Genomic DNA, 17,590 nt, shown 5'->3' on the forward strand with positions numbered 1-17,590 from the left:
GGCTACCATTATCCATGAACAACTACGCTGGACTGGCCATGTTACCCGCATGGACGACAGTAGACTGCCAAAGCAGCTACTTTACAGTCACCTAACGAATAGTAAACGTAACGCTGACGGGTAACTGAAAAGGTATAAGGATAGTCTTAAGATAAACCTGAAAAAGTGCAAATCGACCCCCTCACCTGGGAGACGATTACTCCACACCGTAACGCTTGGAGGAGCACCACACAAGAAGGTGTCAATACTTCGAGTTAGCCCGACTGCATAACGAGACAGACAAGCGCCAACGCCGGAAACACGCTGTCGCCGCCCCTCCCGCACTAGATGTAGCCCCCCACATATGCAACGTCTGTGATCGACCCTGCCGGTCCCGTATCGGCCTCTTTAGTAACCTCAGAACTCACCAACGAAGGTGACATCCTTAATAACTCATACCATTGTATCATAGCTGGATGATCGTCATACTCGATTCCGAGTGACAGCAAAGTAGCAGTAGTAGTAGTAGTAGTAGTAGTAGTAGTAGTAGTAGTAGTGTGTGTGTGTGTGATAAAATGTTTAAATATATTCTAGAAATATTCATATTATATAAATATTATAAAAGTTTCAAGCTCTACAAATCAGTAACATTCGCATTTTCTAGATGAGGATGGGGAAATTTTGAGGAACCTCCGCGGATGCGACATCCATCTCTAGTGCAAATTATTATTCATTTAAAAAATAAATTATACTAAATTGTTGATTTTTATATGATTTGAAAGTGAAAAAGTCGCCAATCTTTCAATATATTTTTTGTAAAATCAAAAGTCAGTCCTTGCTTGTCAATAGTTGTTGTATTATTGTTGATGTAAGAGTCGTGTATATCGTCTCTAGGTTGTGTATAAAGTAACACTAGAGAGACCTGTCGTCCCACACGTCCTCCAGGTGTTGTTAATGACCGACTACCCGCAGAAACTACGTGAAATGTGGTGAAACTTATCCCTTTACTCTACCAAAGCCACACCTGAATTATTAACGATAGCACAAGGCCAAAAACATTTTATTTTTGGTGATATCTCCACCTGGCAACTAGTCCCCTCAGTCAACTACAAATAATACAACATAACCCAGCGGGAACCTCCGGCCATGTCACTACTTTAGTAAATTTGTTGTGATGTTGTCTAGTACATTTGTGTTATTATTATTATTATTTTTTTTTTACCTTTACAAATGATTCATTGGGCAATTTAGCCTGAGAGTTATGTATTCATATCACAATACACATGGTTTATGACCCAGCTGTTAGGAGATTTAGTTTATTGTACATCTCTCTCTCCTCTCTCTCCATCCACGCACCCACGCCACGCACCACACCACTACACACCACCTACCACCACACACCTGCCACCACACAACCACCACCACACAACCACCACCACACCACCACCACTACCACACCACCACCACTATCACACCACCACCACTACCGCCACCACCATCAAAATACACACACCTACCACCACACGCTAAACACCCACCACAACACACTACACACCTACCACCACACACCTGCCACCACACACCCACCACTAGATACCCCACACCTACCACCTCACACCTGCCACCACACACCCACCACTATATACCCCACACCTACCACCTCACACCTGCCACCACACAACTGCCACCACACACTACACATTCACCACCACAAACTATACATTCACCACCACACACTACACATCCACCACCATACACCACGCACCCATCACTACACACGTACCACCATACATCACATACGACACATTCACCACCACACCAGAAAAATAAAAAGAGCTAAGATTATCTTTATTCGCGATTTACAAAACGCTGCCCACCTTCACCACCTTCATAGTTAATGCAGGTTTTCTCTGAAGTAAAGACGGGCAGGTGAGTGTGTGTGTCATCATCTAATCGGATCAAGGAAAATTTGCTAGTATTATAATAACTTGAATTACCCAGATGTTTTCCCTAATCTGCCGGTAACACTAATACATACCGGTAATAATTGACCTTTTCTCACACCTTAACGTACCAACAATTATTCACCCATACTTTAACATATGTGTCCAAGGGCTTTGTTTATCTCATATATTGACAATGGGCACTTAGGTTAACAACACGGTGGCTGGCAGTGTCATGACTAACGAGCAGCTGTAACCTGGGTGGCTCAGTTTACCTACGAGTGTTTACATCTTGTTACCTCGCCCTTGTGGCCACCAGTAACCTCTTATGTCTTGTTGTACACATCATTACTTATATGTGGGACACACACACACACACACACATACACATCAGGTAGAAAACAAATCCCTTAAGCCTTCTGTGAAATACAACATAAGCATTATTGTAGGTTAGTATTATGTAATACACTAATGGTTGTGTCGTACCCCAAGTGTATTAACTCGGAAATACTCCAACCATGATAAATAAACTGTAAACATATGCTTCTGGGGAAACGATTACATGAGAAAGTAATTTTGCATCCAATAAAAACCAAGAAGTAATTGAAGAAAGAACGTTTTCAGTATTTTTTTTCCACATAAATTTATTGGTGGACAGTTTTGTATTATAGATAAAATTATGGTCAAGTCATGTCGATAATGTGAAATGATATGAAGTGATGAGATAAGTTTGTGAAGATTCCCCCACACATTATTAGATTAAAAATAACAAGGCGGAAGGAGAAAGAATAAGAGGAAGAGGAAGACAAGGAGGAGATGGAGGAAGAGGAAATGAAGGAGGAAGAGAAGGAGGTGAAGCGGAAGCAGTAGCAGTAGGGAGAGAATAAAAATGAAATGGAACTGAAGGAAACTTTTTTAATTTCCTTTTTCCACTGCGACTTCTCCAAAAAAAAACGCCGTCTTTAGCCAATATAATTTAGAATTATGGTTAAAGTTAACTCATGAGTATTGTAGTTATCACTTCCACTGAACATATCATGCAAGATCTCATCACATAATATAACAAGAATACTGAGAGGAAAAAGAAATATAATTGGGTATATGATAGTGAGGAAAAAAGCCCTATTATTCTTTATCTTTACCGGAATTCAACGTCACTTAAGATAATACAAGTACAAACGGTGACGCTCTGGCATGTTGATAGACGTATGTTGATTTGATGTTGATGATTAATTCCAGGTATAATTATTTATGTTTGTAATTTGCCTGATTCTTGGGTTAGGTTGGGCTAGTCGAGGCTTGGTTAGGTTAGGTTAGATGGCTTAGGCTATGTTAGGATAGGTCAGGTCAGGTTAACCTGGGTTTGAGAAATTACAACTGATTTTTCACATATAAAATTCACACTTGTTCTGTCATATGTGAATTTCACCTGCTGTGTAAATCGTGACTCGGTCGACGTAAAATTCATCAAGCCTTTACACAACTTTAAACACAGAGTTGCTTCAGGCAGTTGCTCGGCCTTACACCACCTGTCGTCTGTACTGTCTGACGAAGGTGTAGTTGTGGGTATGGCGAGAATTGACGTATTTATGTATTATTATAGATCACCTGAAGATTTGCCCCCAGCCCAGTTTATTTCACCTTAGAATTAAAAATTAACCTAACCTAACCAATCCAAAACTAATCTTACTTTATCCTACTTACCTTACCCAATCTAACATTACCTTACCTTGCCTCGCCTTACTGAACTCAATCTAATCTAACCCAGCCCCCAGGTAATGATAGGGTGTTTAATCTTCAAGTGAAAAAATCTGGGGCATTTACTGTAATTTTGAAGCAATCCGTTATCCCTATATGTTAAGTAAAGTGTGAGTGTGTGTGTGTGTGTGTGTGTGTGTGTGTGTGTGTGTGTGTGTGTGTGTGTGTGTGTGTGTGTGTGTGTGTTGATGGTCTATTCAAGATGTTAAATCAGATTGAGATATTTAGTGATCGTGTGAGTCATCCTCCACCCATTTACACACGAGGAAGGAGGAGAAGGAGAGGGAGTGTGTTTAACTGAAGACAGGGAGAAGGAAGACCCACTAAGCTAGAGAAGGAGGAGGACGACACAATAAGCTGGAGGAAGAAGAGGGGAGGTGGAGGAGAAGGATTAGGACGACACAGTAAACTGTAAGACAAGAAGGGGAGGGGGATGCATTAAGCTGAAGTAGAAGGGGGGAATAAGACTGGAGAAGGAAGAAGGGGGGAGGAAGACGATGCACTAAATTGGAGGAAGAGCAGGAGGACGATACACTAAGCTGGAGGAGGAAGTGAACGATGCACTAAGATGGAGGAAGAGGAGGATTCCGATGCACTAAACTGGAGCAGGATAAGGAACGAAGGATACACTCAGATGGGGGAAAATGAGGAGCGAATCAGGAGGAGGTTCCTAGCTGAATGAGGGGGAGAAGATTACACTAAGCTGGTGAAGGTGGTGATGACTACTTCAAGGCGTCAAGCATGGTACATATATATATATATATATATATATGCAAGTAAATCACTGTAGGTGCGCGTGATCTAGGTATATGCTGATAACCACAAGGAAAGAAGAAAACCTTAAATACCCTAGATCTTTCATAGACAAATGCTTAAACATTACTAAGAAAACTTTTTATAGAACTGACCCCAAGCCCACCCATGACCATAAGAATATCTTAATATTACCATTTCACAAAAATTTCTCACACATTCCTGCACAGCTAAAAACCTGGAACGTCAATGTGGCATTTAAAAACTCATGCACTGTTAAACAAATGTTAATCAAGAACTCCCCCAACAACACAATTGGTTGCATTTATAAAGTTCCTTGCAAGGAATGTAATATGTTTTACTTAGGCCAGACAGGTAAAGATCTTGCAACTAGAATTAAACAACACAAATACAGTGTTAGGACAGGCCAGGAATCCAATGCTCTGTTTGTTCATTTGAGGGATAACAAGCATTGCATTGACTGGGATAATGCCTCCTCAATATTACCATGTAAGTCAATTGACAGTAGGAACATCATAGAATCTAGTCTTATTAAACATACCGAAGCATTCAACATGAATTTGAGTAACGGCATGTACAAGCTGGACAATTTTGTAATTAAGAAGATTTGTGATCAGGTGAGAAGGCCGGGTCACTTGACCATCTGACCTGACCACCAACCGTTGTGTGCTATTTAAAGATTAGTAGGGTCATTACCTAATACCTGACCATTGTGGACCTGGTCTCACCCTCCTCTGTATATATACACCTTGATTTGTATTACTCTCTCTAGTCTGTACTCACCCCTGAAGATGTGAATTACACGAAAGCGCTTGGGAACTTCGTGTTTTCTTCTTTCCTTGTGGTTATCAGCATATACCTAGATCACGCGCACCTACAGTGATTTACTTGCATATATATATATATATATATATATATATATATATATATATATATATATATATATATATATATATATTCTCTCTCTCTCTCTCTCGTTTTCTTCTCTGTGTGGCTTTTATTGTATTCATTGGCGGCGGGCGGGTGGGTAGTAAAAGGTAGTATAGAGAGAAATAGGGAGAGAGAGGGTACAAGGGAAAGAAGGTATAGGGAAGAATGAAGTATGATGGAGAAGCTGGTATAGGGGGGGGGGGTTGAAAGAGGTACAGGGAATAGGGGTTTCTCAGATGTATGATGAAAGGTAGGATTAGATTTCTTCATTCTGGGGAAGATTTGGTTTCTTAATCGTGGTGACGTTGTTTACAGACAGATGTGGTCTGGAGGATTGTGATGTGTGTACCTTGAGAACGTGATGCGAATTAGTTAGGTGGTCATCGTTTATATGTTAGACGAAAGAAAACGGCGTCCCCACATCACTTCTTTCTCCTCTCCTCCTCCCCTCTTCCTCCACTTATCTCCTCTTCCTTTCTACCCTCCTCCTCCTCGCCTTACATCTCCTTCTCGTTTTACTCTTGTTCTTCTCCTCCCCACATCACCACCACTTCCACCACTCAATGATCTTCCACTGAATAGGGGACGACACAGTGGTCAGTGCTGTGGAGGACACACTCGTTCCAAGTGTTGGCTCTCCAGTACCGCCTCGAGGGTGTATCAGCTTGGAGGCTCACTCAGGTGAACTCAGCGGTCGGATTGAATATCATGAGAGATATTTCATGACGGTCACTCTCCTATCATATATATATTTTGTTATCCTTTTCCATATAACTGTAGGAGCTGCTGTGATATGTTGGGAGAACCATTATGAACAGTTGAGAGTTTGGTGTATATCTTGTCAGGATAAGTTCTCAGAGATCGTCAATAAAGGAGGTTGGAGAGTGGAGCTTCTTCCACAGGGTAATTCTTACACGATGACTTGACGACACGAGACTCACCTGACCCCGTGTCTGCTGGCCTCTACCACCTACAATATGTTCCTGCCCTTACAGCCATTACTGCTGCTCTACCACCTGTGTTCCTGCCCCTACAGCCATTACTGCTGCTCTACCACTTGTGTTCCTGCCCCTACAGCCATTACTGCTGCTCTACCACCTGTGTTCCTGCCCTTACAGCCATTATTGCTACTGTACCATCTGGGTTTCCCTGCTTCTGCTGTTTTTAATGTTGTTATTGATAATTTCTCAACTAATTAGAAAGTTATCGTTTCTCAAGATGAAAATAACATCTTATCAATATGCTTGTAAAGGTTGAATATTTCGTTGTAAATTACGTTGGTATTTTGTGTAAGAGTTTGTGTGATATCTCTTCTGTCTTTATGGTGGAGGTATTATTGTTTGAATTATTTTCTTGTAATTGATTTGATCATATTCTTATGGTTGATTGGATGCTTTGTTAGGATTGTGTTCGTTATCACATTATTATTATTCTGCCTCTCTTTTACATATTACTTTTGTTATTATTGTTTTTATTATTTTCTTATTATTGTTTTGAATATTTTATTATAATTGTTTTGGTTATTTTTTTTAATTTTGAATATTTTCTTATGTTTTGGGCTATTTTCTTATTGTTGTTTTGGGCTATTTTCTTATTGTTGTTTTGGCTGTTTTCTTATTATTTCCACTATTTTCTTATTATATTTTTTGTGGCTATTTTCTTATTATTTCCTCAATTTTTTTTATTATTGTTTTGACAATTTACGTATTTCTCTCTTCATCCTTCATTCTTTCCAACATCTACCATCATACAGTATTCCCTGACTCTAAGCCTTTATTTCCTTCCGAATAAACTCCACGACAAAGAAGGAAAAGAAACAGAAAAATAAATATATATATATACAGGGTGAGCATAAAGTCTTTCCCTGATTACAAACATTTATTACACACAACATATGCTAGGTACAAACATACATTTTTTGCAGCTTAAAATATGCATGAAAAAAAAATCTATGAATTCGTCTACACAATGCTACAACATTCATGTTTCTATCTAGAATGGTTTTCGAGATATGATTTTTCATAATCAAGGAAAGACTTTATGCTCACCCTGTATTATTTGAAGGTAGTGTACAGTATATTCTCTCTCTCTCTCTCTCTCTCTCTCTCTCTCTCTCTCTCTCTCTCTGTTTATTTACCTTCTTTTTGACAGCTTCTGCTAACATTTGTAAACAGAATTTGGTCTTGTTCTTCTGTGTTGGTATTGTAAAGGTCAAAGGAGACAATAAAAGATAAAAAAAAATTATATTTTAAAGGTCATAGTAAGAGAAGTGAGGCCTATTATTTTCACTGGTCAATGTCTGTGTTGTGGATATACTGTGTTTCAGGGTCAGTGAAAATTACTAAATAGAAAACTTGGAAATTTAAGCTTAAGTCTAGTGAGAGCTGAGACTGGAGAGACTGGATCTTAGAAGGTAGAGAGAGATTGTAGACTGGAAACTGGAGAGACTTGAGACACTGGAAAATAGACGGTAGACTTGAGACACAACTGGTGGTGGTGGTCTCAGGTGTCCTCAGCTTCACGCTCACTGGACACTCTCCTCCCCAAGATTACCAAGATGCAGCTGTTCATGCCTCGTAAATGTTAGAGGCAGTTAACCTTTGTGTGGAACGAGAGACCACGAGGCCCTGGAGACCCTGGTGTGTTGTCTCTGGTGCAGGTGGCGGAAGAACACGTTCAGTTGAGAAAAACTTGGTCTTTTTGTTTTTTTGTATATGTTGTGAAAAGTAACGATTCTTGTCGTGTTTTCGTCTGAAGGATTGTCAAGGTTTGTCCAGAACCTGATGTTTTCCTCCATCACCAGAGGAGGTAAACTCTCCTGATATTAACTTGGGTCAAAAAAATTTACTGGAGGAAAAACTACCTCATTACGCAATGGTGACGTATAGATGGATTTTGTTAAGGAATAGATAAATGAGTATTCAATCAGCCAACAACTAAATCATGTACAATAAGTCACAAATACAATGGCATTTCTTAAGCCACACACACACACACACACACACACACACACACACACACATATATATATATATTTCATGTAGATCCACAATGGAAACGTTGATAAGATAAATCTTGATAAAATCACACAGGCAAAAGGGAAACAACGGAGCACCTTAGCTTTCGTCTTTATTCAAGACATCTTCAGAGGCCTCTGAAGATGTCTTGAATAAAGACGAAAGCTAAGGTGCTCCATTGTTTCCCATTTTCCTGTGTGATTTTATTAATATACTGTATATATAAGTCATCACCATTAACACTCGCTCTCAGTCACCAGTGATCACCTCGCCCTCCTCTCCTCTCAACATCACCGGGTTGTGGCTTGTCGGTGGTGCTTGGAGTTGAGTAGCCAGGACGTGAGCTGTGTATGTGATGAGCTTGTCTAAATGAGTGCGTGGGTACTGGCAGGGCTTCTGTATAACTGCCTCTGTGTATGCTGCCTCGTTTTATACCGTCTCAGTGGACGCTGCCTCAGTGTACGATGCCTCGTTGTTACTGCCTCGTTGTATACTGCCTCAGTGTATGATGCCTCTTTGGTTACTGTCTTGGTGTATGATGCCTCTTTGGTTACTGTCTCGGTGTATGATGCCTCTTTGGTTACTGTCTCAGTGTACGCTGCCTCGTTGTAAACTGCCCTGTTGTATACTGCCTCAGTGTACGCTGCCTCAGTGTAAGATGCCTCGTTGGTTACTGTCGCAGTGTATGTTGCTTCGTTGTATACTGCCTCAGTGTACCCTCCCTCAGTGGGATGCCTCGTTGGTTACTGTTGCAGTGTATGCTGCTTCTTTGTATACTGCCTCAGTGTACGCTGCCTCAGTGTAAGATGCCTCGTTGGTTACTGTCGCAGTGTATGTTGCTTCGTTGTATACTGCCTCAGTGTACCCTCCCTCAGTGGGATGCCTCGTTGGTTACTGTCGCAGTGTATGCTGCTTCGTTGTATACTGCCTCAGTGTACCCTCCCTCAGTGGGATGCCTCGTTGTATACTGCCTGAATGTACTCTGCTTCGTTGTATATTGCCTCAGTGTACACTGCCTCATTGCATACTGTCTCAGTGAATGCTGCCTCAATGTACGCTGCCTCGTAGTATACTGCATCAGTGTATGCTGCCTCGTTGGTTACTGCTTCAGTATACGCTGCCTCGTAAACTGCCTCAGTGTACACTGCCTCTTGGTATACTGCCTCAGTGTTCGCTGCCTCAATGCCTCAGTGTACGCTGCCTCGTTTTACGCTGCTTTGTTGTATACTGCCTCAGTGTACACTGCCTCGTTGTATGCTGTTTTGTTGTATACTGCCTCAGTGTACGCTGCCTCAGTGTATGATGCCTCTGACACCAGAGTATACTCAAACAAAACAAAAATAAGCAAATGACAACATATAGAACAAGAAACTATTTGCCCATGGAAAACAGACGTTTCAGGAACAAGAAGCAATAGAAATTCTCCCCTTGGGTGCTCGAACAACATGAACACACTAATAACAGTCACTATTTTTCTGAGAAGAGGAAGACGTAGTAAAGCGAACTGACCAAGAATTATATTTATTAGAAGAAACACACCTCGGTCACACACCCAAAAAGCTAAGCATAGACTGGTGCCGCACCATGCAGGACGACTCAGCAAGGACCAGAAATATCTCAGAAACTCGTGAAATAATTTTGTTTGAAAGGTCGTGATTGTTAAAATTATGCACCACTTACGAAGGATGCAGAGTCATCATCACAACGACAGTGATGAAATATTTGATAAAAGATAAGAGTGTGTGATGGTGTGAGGACAGGAATCATCTGCATATATTCAACAGTTGAATTCTTCACTGAACATTTACAATCAAAATAACTCACTTTCAGAGTAAATTATGCTGTAAAAATAATTTAGTATGATAATAATCAAACCATATCATTTTGTACGTGCATTTTCTGCAACTTATTCACATAACGTTCAGTCATTTTTATGATAGTAATAAAGAACCTTTTCCCAAGAGTATCTTGAGGATGGTCTTTATATTTACTGGAACGTTGAAACTTAATTAAGGTTGAATTAATTTACCCTTCTATACTATCAAACACAACAATATTCTTTTACAGAATGTGTGTGTGTGTGTGTGTGTGTGTGTGCGTGTGCGTGTGTGCGTGTGCGTGTGTGTGTGTTAATTAGGTACCGGGGCGAGAGTCAACAGGTGAGACAACAGGTGGGAGACGTAATTCTCTCGCCAGTGACTGACGGGTCTATGTACTATGGCTCTGCACATGTTTGTTTTATATATTTTTTCAACAGCTTGAAATGTATGAGGATAACGTGAACACATACTGCACTTACACAAATATACATACACGTTTTTATAAAATATGCACACACACACACAAACATATATATATATATATAAAAACATGGTAAAGTTTTTTGACAGGTTACGCTATCATATAAGTGTACACTCGCTCCAAAAGGTATCCTGAAGGAGGGTCCGATGAAAAAAAAACAAACACCGCTAGTACTCCTGTTGTCTCCGAAGGGTTGTCAGACTCCTTTGTTCTGGTGTTATAATTATTGTCTCTCAAAATCGTAAAAATACTCTTTGGAGCGAAACGTACTACCGCACATTATATTAATACACCCTTAACAGACAAGTATACGTACCACAGACCCTTAACAGACAAATGTACGTACCACAGACCCATAACAGACAAGTGTACGTACCACAGACCCTTAACAGACAAGTATACGTACCACAGACCCTTAACAGACAAATGTACGTACCACAGACCCTTAACAGACAAGTTACGTACCACAGACCCTTAACAGACAAGTATACGCACCAGACCCTTGGCAGACAAGTTGCACAGACCCTTAACAGACAAGTATGCATGTACCACAGACCCTTGGCAGACAAGTGTACATACCACAGACCCTAAACAGATAATACATACCACAGCTGCTCAAGGAGGACGCATGGGGGGCAAGTAGTGTGTGTGTGTGTGTGTGTGTGTGTGTGTGTGTGTGTGCACACAAGGTGGTGAAATGCGTCTAGAGTGGCGGCATTATGCTAGTGTTAAGGTGCAAGCACTGCTTGCTCCCTCTCGCTTTCAGCTGCCGCCGCTGGCTAACCCTCGTGGCGAAATGGGAAGCATTTTGAAAAAATCTTCCCCTGCCAGTACACAGCCTCCTTACCATCAAGACTCCTACTGTGCATCCTCGTGGCAACACACGGTAACTGGGTGCCTCGTGGGCCCAGGCTAGATCAGCAGGGGATCTCGGAGTAGCAGTGGGCCCCAGAGGGACGGCGCAAAGGCCCACTGGCATGTGGACACGTCCTAGCGCCTACCAACCACCGCCTTGCTGCCTTGCGGATTAACCTTGGTAGGTATAAGGCTACGGGAGAAAACCCCGAACAAAAAATCTACAGTGGAGCCCCGCATCGGGCAGACATGCGTACAGTGCTCCAATAAGACCCCAACGGCGGTGTAGGCGGAAGAGGTGACCACCATGGAAACCCAACAACTACACTAGCGGACGAAGACAATGCCTGATGGACAGGCTACTAAGGCAAAACCCAACAAACTGGCCTATCGGCAGTCCATTGCAACTCTCCCTCTCCCCAGTCGTTGCAATACTTGTACCACTCGATCAGGAAAAGGGAGAGCCAAGATGTGTGGTTGGAGCCTCACCACATAAACCAACTCACGTGCAGCCATCATCCAGTTCATCATACCTCTCATCATCATCAAAACCCCTATACCCCCAAAAGTCCTATGGCGACGGACTAGTGGCGACGGGGACAGGCAGAGATGACTGCCGGGAGTCTCTAGTCACAACTCTGCACATGGGCAGCACAGATGAGATGGTCGTTTATGCACTGGGATCTAGGCAGCATTGCAATCCAGTCCTGTCTGTGCGACTGAGCAGCCCTTACGAGAGGCCACTCTGCTCGACCCACACGGGAAGGAGCTAAAAAAAAGGTGCCCTAAACATATCCTGCCCAAAAACCCAACTTGACTGGGCACCCGCACCCAGTAAGGTTATTCTTATGAGGTCGAAAACACAACCAAAATCATAGATCCAAACAAAAACAAACCATACAACCTCTTATGGTCACTGCATGGAATATCAAGACCCTTCTGGATACTGACACAAATGTGTGTCCTGAACGAAGAACTGCCCTTGTGGCAAAAAAGCTGGTTAGGTTTAACATCGACATAGCAGCCATCAGTGAGTCCCGACTCCCAGATGAGGGCCAACTCACAGAACGGGGGTCTGGCTACACTTTCTCCGGGAAGGGTAATCCTGCTGTGGAGAAAAACCGCATTTATGGAGTTGGCTTTGCCATCCCCCAACGCATCCTACACAGGCTAACTGAAATTCCTACTGGGATCAAGAGCGCCTCATGACGCTTCAAGTCCTACTGAATCACTCACGTCATGCCTTCTTCATCAGTGCATACGCCCCAACACTGGATGCAGAGGATGACATCAAGGAGGCCTTTTACTCCAACCTCGACAGAGTGCTAACCCCTATCCCCAGAGAAGAAAAGGTTGTGCTCCTTGGAGACTTCAGTGCCAGAGTTGGCAGTGATGTTAACATTTGGCAGGGAACCATAGGGAGAAATGGACTCGGCAAGTGTAATCACAACCTCCTACTCCTCCTCAGCAAGTGTGCTGCACACAACCTCACTATCGCCAATACCCTGTTTAGGCAGGCCGACAGGTTCAAGGGATCGTGGCAACATCCACGATCCAAACACTGACATCTCATTGACAACATCATTGTCAGAGAAAGAGATCGCCGAGATGTCTTCATCATCCGTGCCATGCGTGGCTCAGACCACTGTGACACTGATCATCGCCTTGTCAGATCCAAGCTCTCACTTCACTTCGCCGCAAACGGCGAAGGCATCAAACCTCCAGAAGAGGTTTTAATATGAAGCGTCCAGAGGATCCAGCGGTAGCACATGCTTTCAGAGAGCAGCTCAATCATGGGCTTATAAACAACTCGACAACAAACAACATGAATCCCAGTGCCGAATGGGATACTCTTCATACTGTTTGACAAAAACCTGCAGAGACACCCTCGGCCAGCTCAAAAAAATACACCAGGACTAGTTTGATGAAAATGACCCGGCAATCAAAGTACTCATCGATGATAAACGTGCCGCTTATACTGACTGGCAGAACAACCCTCAGTCTCGGACCAAAGCTGATACCTTCCGCAAGAAGAAAGTGGCAGCCCAGCGGCAATTTTGCAATCTAAAGAACGATTGGCTTAAAAATAAAGCATGTGAAGCACAAAAACTTGCAGATCAGCACAAGATGCGCAAATTTTTCATTTCCACTAAAACATTTTATGGGCCAGTCAATCGTGGCGCAGGCCCCCCTCTGCTCATCTGACGGTTACCTCATAATTAAAGACGATGACGGCCTCCTTCAGCGCTGGAAAGAGCACTGCCATTCATTGTTCAGCTGAAACACCAATGTGGATATCCTGACTACCCAGCAGGTCCCTCTGCATCCAGAGCTGACCCACCTCAGCTATCCTCCATCCCTGGATGAGGTACCTACTGCCATCAAACAGATGAAAAATAACAAAGCCTCAGGGCCTGATGGAATCTCAACCGAGGTGTATAAAGCAGGAAGACCTCTGCTTACCAGCCGTCTCTACTCTCTTCTGGAGAATATATGGGAAAAGGAGGAAATCCCCCAAGCTCTTAAAGACGCATCCATTGTCAATATTTATAAGAACATGGGAGACAGGTCAGACTGTGGCAACTGCCGTGGGATCTCGCTGCTCTCCATAGCTGGCAAGATCATCGCTTGAGTCCTTCTAAACAGACTTCTTCCTAAGGCGGAAAACTTCCTCCCAGAAAATGTGGTTTTAGACCAACACGTGGCATCACTGACATAATCTTTGCTGCCCGCCAGATACAGGAAAGGTGTAGAGAACAGCTTCGTGACCTGTACATGGCTTGCGTCGACCTAACCAAGGCCTTTGACTCGGTCAACAGGGAAGCCCTCTGGTGGACCCTCAGCCCACCAAAATTCATCGCCATTGTGAGGCAACTCGTCGATGGCCTGAACGGCAGTGTCCTGCACAACGGCACCTAGTCAGTGTTCTTCTCCATCCAAACAGGGGTTAAACTAGGGTGTGTGTTGGCACCAACTCTCGTTTCCATCTTTTTCGCTGCATTCCTTACTCGTGCCAGTGCTAATTTAGCCAGACGACTCTAGGCAAGAATAAAGGCGTCGTCAGCTTCCATTACTGAACTTCAGATATGCAGACGACCTCACTCTTGTTGCTCACACTAAACACGACCTGCAGGAGATCCTGAACACCCACACAGACTCGTATGTACACTTCGGCCTTGAGGTGAATGTACATAAGACTCAGAATCTCTTTCAACCTGCCCCTAGTTCAGACACACCACCACCATCCATCCAGCTTAATGGTACTGCCCTCTCTAATGTTGCCCACTTTCGGTATCTCGGCTCCCACATGTCCACCACCGCAGACATCGATGAAGAGAATCAGCACCGGATCAGATGCGTATCTCAAGCCTTTGGCAGACTCCGAAATCATGTCTTCAGCTGTAGGGAGCTAAAATTATCCCCGACGCTGCACGTATATCGATTAGTGGTCCTCCCCGCCCTGCTATATGGAATTGAGACATTGGTCACATACAGGAGGCACCTCAAGGCACTTGAAAACTTTCACCAACGTAGTCTACGTTCCATCCTCTGAGTTCGCTGGGAAGACAAGAGAACAAATGCCAGTAATCTTGCTGACACCAACTGTAGGAGCATCGAGGCTACCATCACTCCTGAACAACTACGTTGGACTGGCCACGTTACCCGCATGGACGACAGTAGACTGCCAAAGTAGCTACATTGCAGTCACCTAACGAATAGTAAACGTAACGCCGGCGGGCAATTGAAAAGGTATATTAAGGATAGTCTTAAGACAAACCTGAAAAAGTGCCAAATCGACCACTTCACCTGGGAGTCGATTACTCCACATCGTAACGCTTGGAGGAGCACCACACGAGGTGTCAATACTTTCGAGTTAGCCTGACTGCAAACCTAGGCAAACAAGCGCCAACACTGGAAAGACGCTGCCACAGCCTCTCCCGCAGTATATGGAGCCCTCCACATGTGCAGCGAATGTGAACGACGCTACAGGTCTCGTATCGGTCTCTTCAGTCACCTTAAAACTCACCAACCTTGGTGACATCCTTAACAACTCATATCATTGTATCATAGCTGGATGATTGTCATACTCGATTCCTAGTGACAGCAAAGTAGTAGGAGTGTGTGTGTGTGTGTGTGTGTGTGTGAGAGAGATAGAGTGAAGGAGAGAGAGAGACAAGGCAGAAACATTTTACGTAAATTCGCTTACCGATAAATCGTTCGGATTTCCTGGTGTCGTTTCTTGAAATTGTCTAAGTTGATCTCCCATGTACAGTACAAGTTGATTTCTCGTTATTGATGTCTCTCGTTATTGATTCTCGTTATTATTGTTTCTCGTTATTGATGTCTCTCGTTATTGATGTCTCTTATTGTTGATCTCCCCCATAGGATCTGCAACACCGTTTAGTTGACTTCCTGTAAAGTGTTTCATATTTTTGTTTCTGTTTTTGTGTCTTATTTTTAAAAATCTTAGTCTACTCAATATTTACTCAGTCGTCTCTCGCCGATTGGCCCTCTTCTCCTAATTGAATTATAATGTAACAATAACCTTTTTTATTGCTCTTTTTTTTCATCTACCCTTTTAAATGCTATATTTTTTTATTTCACATTTCCTCATTCTTATTTATTCATATTTTATTTTATTTTCCATTTACTCAACTTTATTTATTCATAATTTCTCTCTTTTATAGATTTATGTTGTAGTTTTTTGAGGGTGCATCTTCCGTAGACTCTCTAACTCTCAACCTAATGAAGTAATCAAGTAGGCTTTATACTTTACCCTAAGGCCAGCCGGAACTACTCAAAGTAAGTACTGTGTATATGTTACTCAGTTTCTCATAAAAATTCTCTACGATATATTTCCATGATTTACTTATGTTTTAAGTATTGTTAATTTTGTTATACGGTTTCTGGTTTATGTTTCCCTTCTTGTTGTTTAAGTATTTCTTATTTATATATCTTTTATGGTTGTGTTTTTCTTGTGGTTTAAGGAAAGTGTCAACTGTCTTTGGTCGGAATTAAGAGGAAACACTTAGGTAAAGTAAGTTAAAACAGTGTTGCTACAGTACATTACCTCCCCTTGAGTAAAGGTTTTATGTTGGTAAACGCTGTTGAACTTGGCATTGTTGACAACAACTACACGAGACAGTAACTATATGAAACAGCAATTACACGAGACAGCTGTTGGATGAGACAGCAACTACACGGGACAGCAACTACATGATGCAGCTGCTGGATGAGACAGCAACTACACGAGACAGCAGCTACATGAGACAGCTGCTGGATCAGACAGCAACTTCACAAGACAGCAGCTACATGAGACAGCTGCTGTATCAGACAGCAGCTTCACAAGACAACAATTACACGAGACAGCGACTACACGAGACAGCAACTACATGAGACAGCTGCTGGCTCAGACAGCAACTTCACAAGACAGCAGCTACATGAGACAGCTGCTGGATCAGACAGCAGCGTCACAAGACAACAATTACACGAGACAGCAACTACACGAGACAGCAACTACATGATGCAGCTGCTGGATGAGACAGCAACTACACGAAACAACTACATGAGACAGCTGCTGCCTGAGACAGCTGTTGCATAATGTAGCATGAGATAGCAGCTGCCTGCACGTTCAATATAAGTTTCCTTAAGAACTTGTATGATATATGACAGGAGCCCAAATTTTGGTGAATACATAAGGACCAGCCTGACGGAGGAACCTTCACCACACCAGCCTGGCGGAGGAACCTTCACCACACCAGTCTGACGGAGGAACCTCCACCACACCAGCCTGACGGAGGAACCTCCACCATACCAGCCTGGCGGAGGAACCTTCACCACACCAGCCTGGCGGAGGAACCTTCACCACACCAGTCTGCCTGACGGAGGAACCTCCACCACACCAGCCTGACGGAGAACCTCACCATACCAGCCTGGCGGAGGAACCTTCACCACACCAGCCTGGCCTGGAGGAACTTTCACCACACCAGTCTGACGCCTTTTCACCACACCAGCCTGGCCTTCACCATACCA

This window comes from Homarus americanus, unplaced genomic scaffold (assembly GCF_018991925.1).
Source record: "Homarus americanus isolate GMGI-L3 unplaced genomic scaffold, GMGI_Hamer_2.0 scaffold367, whole genome shotgun sequence".
NCBI classification, from domain to species: Eukaryota; Metazoa; Arthropoda; class Malacostraca; order Decapoda; family Nephropidae; genus Homarus; species Homarus americanus.